This window comes from Austrofundulus limnaeus, unplaced genomic scaffold, assembly GCF_001266775.1.
Source record: "Austrofundulus limnaeus strain Quisiro unplaced genomic scaffold, Austrofundulus_limnaeus-1.0 Scaffold56, whole genome shotgun sequence".
NCBI classification, from domain to species: Eukaryota; Metazoa; Chordata; class Actinopteri; order Cyprinodontiformes; family Rivulidae; genus Austrofundulus; species Austrofundulus limnaeus.
The window spans coordinates 959,924-968,013 of record NW_013952458.1 but is presented as its reverse complement, the minus strand read 5'-3'; the positions used below and the strand labels follow the sequence as shown (position 1 = coordinate 968,013).

The 8,090-nt window shown below is 37.4% G+C and overlaps 1 protein-coding gene across 2 annotated transcripts in view; it reads left to right on the top strand.

Moving 5' to 3' along the window:
- The first annotated feature begins 1,027 nt into the window (after positions 1-1,027).
- slc45a4a (solute carrier family 45 member 4a) overlaps positions 1,028-8,090 on the top strand; it is a 48,361-nt gene continuing 41,298 nt past the window's right edge. For both annotated transcript variants that reach the window (XM_014009269.1, XM_014009270.1), the window contains exons 1-2: positions 1,028-1,180; positions 1,989-2,071. The gene's annotated coding sequence lies outside the window, so the exon portion shown is untranslated. The remainder of the gene's footprint in view (positions 1,181-1,988; positions 2,072-8,090) is intronic.

Genomic DNA, 8,090 nt, shown 5'->3' with positions numbered 1-8,090 from the left:
GTCAAGGACAGAAAGGCAGATGTGGCAGTGGATGGAAGGTGTCAAAGCAGTTTGGAGAGAAAAACAAAGTAAAGAACAAAAAACCCCGATTAATCGATTATTAAATTAGTCATCGATTATTTTAATAACCGATTAGTCGTCGATTAATCGTGGCAGCCCTAGTATGCAGAAGCTATTATATGTATTGAACTGTTCTGTGTTGTATTATTTCACAGATTTAACCCAAGAAAAGAGAATAAAGTGTGTTTTGGGCATCAGATACTGGTAACAAATCGCCTAAAGATTTGATTTGAGGTTGGTTCTTTGCAAAATTTTTCATTGTGTGAAGACAATCATAAAGACTGATTTAAAAAAAGACAAGCAAAATTTCATATTAATCGATATGTCTTTAACAATTTTTATAAAGAGAATCCCCCCCCCCCCCCCCAAAAAAAATTTAATTAATAAAACATTCTCTAACTTGCAACAAATACAGGTTGAAAAAAGGGGGACGCCCAATCAGTGTGTGACTAATCTGGTAAGCAGCAAAAGGAGGAGGTGTCAGGCTGTCGTGGCTGTGTATGGTTCTTCCACATGCCACAGAGGCCTGACATTTGTTAAATTAATAAATTACTGAATTACCAATATACTTTACTTCGGATTGTAATCATACAACTCCATAAATGATGCCAAATGTAAGAGTCAAATAGGAGAATGAGATGTTTGGCTTAAGAATTGTGCAGTTTTTTTATTTAAGCAAAACCCACAAATACATTTTTCTAACAAATATGACACACCTTACGGATACGTAAACAGATTTTGTAACTTTATATTATTTATTATCAGGAAACGTTGTTGAAACAATATGTTTTTTTTTCAAACTTCTTTCCTGAGACAAGTTTATTTATTTATTTATTTATTTATTTATTTATTTATTTATTTATTTATTTATTTATTTGTCATGTCCCTTTAAAATAAGTCACCTCGAGGTTCCGCCTATTTATGTAAATAAGACGTGACGTCGACGGAAGCCGGCCGTTACGTCGCCTCTTCCGACAGATATTCGTTAAAGGCGTATTTAAAGCCCTGGCTTCAGCAGAGAGCCTCAAGCGACAAAAACAAAGCTGCAGCCGAGCGGAGCGGCGGTCCGAGCCCACAGCGGACACAGACACGGAGCCAGAGGCTGACACGACCCGGCGAGGTGAGCCTGGTGGCCGGTTAGAAGACAGACAGCCAGGGGTGGACAAAAATTGAAACATTTGACTCCCGACAGCCAGGCGTTAATGCGCGYACACTCAGGCGCGCGCTCACGCACAGCATCTCAGGTTGCTGCTGCAGAGAGGAGGAAGAGGAGGAAGAGGAGGGGATGGTTTTTACTGTAGTTTCTGTCTGTGCGGCCTGTGTTTGACAACAAAAAGAGGAGAGAAGCCGCAGAACGAACAGGATTAATTATGAGGAGGGATGTTTTTGAGTCAAAGAGAACTGTGGTTTAGAGTTTGCACATTCGTTATTGCACTCCTGCTACTTCTGGGTTTAACCAGGAAGAAGAAATGCATTCATTTGAATTTGTATTTCTTGTAAATTTACTAAGCTGTCATTTAAAATATATTTATCTAAAAAAATTCACATTCATCAAAGAACATTTTNGTTTCAGTCCAATTTGTAAAGATATGTAGAAATTATGCCAATTTTTCTGGCAGATTACAATAGTTGTCATGCAGATACAGTTCAACAACCTCATGGATGATTCTTGACACATTTATCAGGATTTTACAAGAATTTATAATGAATTAAATTTGTTTAAATACCCACATCTAAGTGTTGCTGAGGCAGAGGAGGGATGWGCTCCAGTCTGTTGAAAACTGCTGACTGGTTTGTTTATTCCTTTTTGTACAAGTTAAAGTGCAGTGTGTGTGGGCTGTTGTATTGATCTACTGGTACAGTGTTTGYGTGTACATGACGTGTGAGGTGTTAACTGTTTGTTGTGTGTTTGTTTTTTTTTCACTCAGGTACGACTGCAGGGCTTTACGTTTGCAGCCTGGACCAAAGAAGCACGTCTCAGAGACATTTATGAAGCTTTCGGAGTCAATTGGTGAGTCTCACCTGGATGTTATTAACACACCTAAACAAAAGGAAGGTTAACTAAAYGATTTGTTTAGGTGTGTAAATGTGTAAGCATGATCTCGTTTAGATCTCATCCTGCAACTGTGCAATAACGATTAAATCACAGAAATGTGCGTGTTGTAAAATTTCGTAACAGCATGCACAACTTGAATAAAGTTTGCACAAAATTGCAAGGATTTATAGTTTTTTCTGAATTCACTCAGATGGCAGAGAGTGCACATTTTACTGGCGTTTACCAYAAGATATTCTCTGGAAGTAAATAGTGTTTTTAACTCATAATATCTCCGACATTAAGCTCTGTAGAAACGTAAAAATTAACATTTGTGACAAGAAAAGTCATCAGCCGCTTACGGTTCAACAATATAAAAAAATCTGACAAAGTTTGAGGCTTACTTTTAGTCTGTTTTTATGTCTGTCACTAAATAAGTTGGCAGCAGAGAGTGAAGGACATGGATGTGGTTACCGTAGTGACCTTAAAGGGCCAGTAGCAGCTGCTGGACCATTTTGTTTTGGTCTCTTTACATATCTTCTTCAGATTAWATAAAATGTGGGGTTATTTTCTCAACTTGGATTTTTGTGTATTTATATAAGTTTTGTTGGAATTTTGTGAAGAAGCTGTGTTTCTAGTTTAATTTGTTGCCACCATGAGTATTTTTATATATCTTTTTTCCCCCCTTCTTCACTTGTAATTTATTGAAATTAATTATGAACATTTGTTTAACCTCAAAAGTACTATTTTTAAATAAACATTTGCTGAAACAGCAAGTTTCTCAGTGGATCTGTGCTCAACAACGCTCCTAGGTGGAGTAGTCGAACACAGATCCACTGATCCTTCAACACAAAGCATCTTCAGAAGACATAAATGATTTATTTTTATATATCTGCAAAAGTAACATAAGTCCCAAAGTATGATGTGAACACTCAACAAACACTTGGCTTTTGCATTATTTGGAGTCTGTGTGGTTTCTGTTCTGCTTGGAACCACAAATATCGAACAGCGATGCTTCACGTGCTTCACTTTATGATGTGTCAAGGTCTTGGTTTGGATTCATCGGACAGGTTCTGCTGACGAAGGCAGAGCTGCGTGCACTTCTTCCCTTTTGAAAGTCTGGCAGGGTTTCTTTGCGATGCAGTTTGGGTGTTGTTTTTTTTTTTTTTTTTTGTAGGTTTTTTTTTGTTAGGGTAGCAGCTGGTTCAGCTGAAGTGAAAGCAGTCGACTTCCTCCCAATGAGGTCTTTGCTGATTGTCAGCTGCTGCTGCATCAGCGTCAGGTTCTTACCGACTTACTGACAAACCCAAATGAAGTCAGAMACGAGTGGTCACATGAAGACAAACATCCCCACTGTGAGCGTAATCACACATACATTTATGAGTCACACAAAGGTTTGTCCCTCTGACTRTATTTCCATAAAATCTACAGTTTTAATTGGCTTCCTGTCAGCTCAGGCAGTAATTACAAGGACTGTGAACAAACTCGTTAAGACTAGTTAATCTTTAGATTTAGAACTGMTTTATGTTCTGCATAAGACAACGAACCTAACAGAGTGGGTCAACGCGTTCGCTTTTAGTCCAGATCTGTCTCCAGCATCACGTGAAAGAACTGGGTTTTACTGACTCAGCTCGCAGGTTCCTTTAAAAAAAAAAAAAAAAAAAGGCAACTCCTGCAGTGAACAGATTCAGTTTTCAGAGCACTTTGTTGTCATCTGGATGCTGATTCAAAGTTTTAAAGAGAAGCTATTAAAATTGTATCGTGAAAATCACATTTTTGAGAAGTTAGTTGTTTGAAAAGTAGCTTTTTTATTTTTTTACTCAGGAAAACAGATTGTCAACATCAGTTTCTATAAATTTGCTAAATTTGAAAGTTCTCTCAACTTCCATACAGTGTAACTTAGTGTAACACACATAAAAAAGGAAAGAAGACTCTGACTCTGAGCATAGTAATAGTTTTTATTAGTGTAAACGAGTACGTTTTAAATCTAACAGGAACTTTTAAGCATATTTGTGCAAAACTAAACATTTGTTTACAATATCTATCTCAGAGTTTCTCACTGATCTGTGCGTCAGTGACTATGTACCAAAAACAATCATTTATATCATCTTCTCAACTGTGCGTAATTAATATTTTTGCAGAAAGTCAGAATGATGTCATAATAGTAATTGCCCTGTTTTCAAGGCATCTTTGCCCTTTTCTCCATCCAACACAGACTTTCCCTGAGCTCTGATCATTTGTGTACACAACCCAGTTGTGTGTAGTGTGCAGATCTTAGAGMAGCTCGGAAAGAAGCAAACAAGTTAATTTGCTTAAGTTGGTCTTAACCCCTGTATTTCCTCTTTTATCTTGCAGACATTAAGCACTGATATTAAAGCTGACTATTTGTTTACATTTATCTTCTTTAATTCCACATCTTTTGTTCCTGGTTGTTTAAAATCTCTTATAAGTAAGCAGTGTTTTCACAGATGAGTTACACTTTTGTTTTCCACARTTTAGAAGCTAAGTTTAAAAGGTCATTATTTACTCGAAAAATTATTGAGGCAACATAGAAATCAGTTGTACCAAAAGGTCGGTTAAGTAGCAGGTCAGGCGTTTCTGATTGTATTACTTAGATCTTATTGAGTAAGTGAGGTTTCACTGCTGTTAAGTGCTGAAAACAAGATTTCAAGCTCTCTTTAAGGCCTTCGTGATGGGGAATGTCCCTGAAGTGTCAGCTTGGTTGCACAAAAATGCAGAAAAATTCACAATTTCTTCACTTTGCGTTACATTAAAGTGTATTAAAAGGGTAAAAAAATGTGTTATTATATAACATGAATGTCAAAATGTGTATATTCCTTAATTTCATTGCTGTTAACATACATTTTATGGTTTATTATGGAGATACTTCTTCAAAAACCAATACAATCTTAAAAACAGAGTATTTTGTTTTGTTTAAGTGGATAAAACATTTAAGTAGTTTCAACTTGGAAAGAAAAAAGAGTGTTTCATAGCTTAAATCCACTTAAACAATGTCTGAAAATAAAAACAAATCGCTTTAAAATTGCTGCATGAGAAGGCGTTAAGGCATTAGTGTACCATAATAAAGTATCTATGTCACCTTTAGTTGTTATTAAAATGCTCTCTTTATGTTTATATAGAAAATAAACTTATCTTCTMATCACTTCCTCTTCTAAACGTCTTGAAATTGGCCTCTGTCTCTTTAAGAAACACCTTCCGCTTCTGTCCCGCCCATTTCAGCGCGGGGGAGGGGTTCACGCGCTATGATGCAGTTTACTTGGCATCTGARAATACATTTCCTCAAAGGTATTTTGAATCTGAAAAGAGCTTCACTGAGTGAGAAGTAGTGTTAGGAGCTCAGCAGACAGTTTCAGTTTCACTTTCAGTTTCACCCGTTGTTTGCTTTGTTACTACCGAGAGCCTGCAGGAGTCATGGGCGGGGTGTGGGGGGTGGAGAGGTGTGCTCCGTGAAGAGGAAGCTCGGCTTGGAGACACATCCCAGAGGCAGAGCTGGTCCAAAAAGGCGTTTCTAGTCCCCACCTGTCGTTTTGCTCCTCAGCATGGCTTCCGCAGGACAATACAGGATTTCTCCAACATGCATGAATGAGTCAAAATAAGACTTTGGGCATGTTTTTGATGAGAGGATAACATTATAACATGATATAAAACTCAAAAAGGTTGATCTTACATGATATAGCCCCTTTAATGGTTCTACGTCAATCTCGGTCTCTGGGCTGAAAGTTTTCCCAAAGTCAGTTTGTCTTTGCTTTTTTTTGGGTCATTTCCAATTGCATTTTTATCGACCTTTTTCTAAGTATACAATCAGCTGATAACAAAATGAAGCCAAAATTCTCAATTAAATTAGCAGAAAACTGACCTGATGCCAGAGACGACTGCCTGCCAGTCTGTTAGCTCCCTTTAGTGTTTGATAGTTTTTCGGGTCCAACAGACGCCACGCCCTCTCTTCAAACACTTATCTCTCCAGTGTTTGCTGGATGGATGTTTGCTGTGTCAAAGCCGAAGTTTACTTCAAACAGCAGAAGCACGTTGTGCAAGATAATAAATATGTTTCTAATAATATTTTTTTATCTTTAACGTTCAAAACAAAAAGCTCACCAGTTATGATGATAAAAATTATATGGTTGTGTCACTTTTTTTGCTTATAAGATTCCATCTACTCAAAAAAAATCACTAAAATTGTTCATTAACCACTGCAGAATGCCAAGAAAAGTACATTTTGTGCCTGGAAAGCTGCTAAAAACCTGAAGTTTTTTAATATTAAAATGTTTGTGTATGTATTTGTTACTGAACAGTGGYGTGATTGTCTGTATGCGAACAGAGTTTCTACAGATGGCACCATCTGAATGATGCTGCACACAGAGAGGCTGTCTGTTGTCTTGGGGAAAAAGAGGAGAGAAACGAAATGGCTGTCTGCCAGTAATGTCATTAACGCTGTTAGTAATACTGCACTCACAGTAATAGGCACACACTTGSTCAGTCTGCTGCTAAATATTTTTGTGATAGAAAACAAGGGTTTAAAGTCCCTTTTTTAAAACATTTGTCTCTTTTTTCATATTAGATATTATATTATAGACAGTTTATTGTGGCTCTTTGAAATAAACACACAGTATATTTGAAAATCTTTAAGTCGCTGTTGATAAAAGATCTCCTGATTACTGATTGTAACTACATGCTACAGATGAAACATGGCAAGTGTGATGAAAATTCTGTGTGGGAGATGACATCAGTAAGTTGTTGTGCAACACTTTGTAATTTTCCTTGGTGTGCATTTTTTTAAAATATCGAGAGGAATTTATTCTGTCAGTTCAAAATGTTTGCTGAAACTTTATTTAACATCATATTAGGATGAATGGTGAGAAACTAAATTGTTTGAAGTTAGAAAGATGAAAAATTAACATCTTACCTGTTGCAGATAGCTGTTAGGACGAACTCGATTTGGAGAAAGAGTTGGATTCTGATCAAATGCTGCGTTCCGTTTACATCATATTCTGGGAACTGGTAAACGGCAGTGACGTCATTTCTCAACAAACCAAATGAAACTGCATTCAAGTTAGCCAACAGGCGATTGTATTGTTGCCGCTAGCCTAGCTACAACACTGCTACAATGTAAATAATGACAAAAAGAGAGCTCTACTACGAATGTTGTGCAAATAAACATTGATTTTAACACGTACAGCACTGCACAGAAGACACACTACTTGTGCAAGTGATTAAACATGCACAAAAAATTAAGCAAGATAGTTATTAGTAAAAGTTATGGAGTTAACTTTCTAAAGCTACGAGTAGCCGCCATCTTGAAATTGAAACTGGGGACAGTTTCACGCTGCGTTCCAGTTGTCCTCGGAGGTCGTAGCTTCGAGCCTCCGAATTCTGTTTTTCAACTGGAACGCCCCCTGAAGTTGTAGTTTCGAGTCGAGAGGTCGGCGCATCCAAACCATACCCGAACAGCCCGAGCATGTGTTACGTTATCATTTCAACATGGCTGCTGCGCACATGAAACTCTTTACTTTTATGTTTTTTAGCAGTTCTGTGTTGTTTATTTTACATTATGTCAGACGTACTTGTAGTGCTTTATAGTGATAGTTAAATATATGTTTTAACACTGTTTGTACACTCAAAATACCTCATAGAGCAAAGTTTTATTGTTGCAGAGCAAAATAATAGAAACGCTTTTTCCGATGTTTGAAACTGGAACGCTATCAGCTCGTAACTGACGTCAGTCTTCAGAATTTCGAGTTCCGATCATTTCTTCCACTTTACAAGTGGAATATTACTAATGGAGGGGGCGTTCCAGTTTAAATCTACCAATGGGAACTGGGAAATTACCACTTCCCAGGACTACTGTAACGCAGCATAATTGAAGAGCTAAAGGCTCAAATGGATCCAAGTCTGAAGTGGATCCATGATTGAGATGATTACAGCCACAGAATCAGCCATTCGAAACAACAAAATCCCAGGATTTGAAGCAGAGCAACTT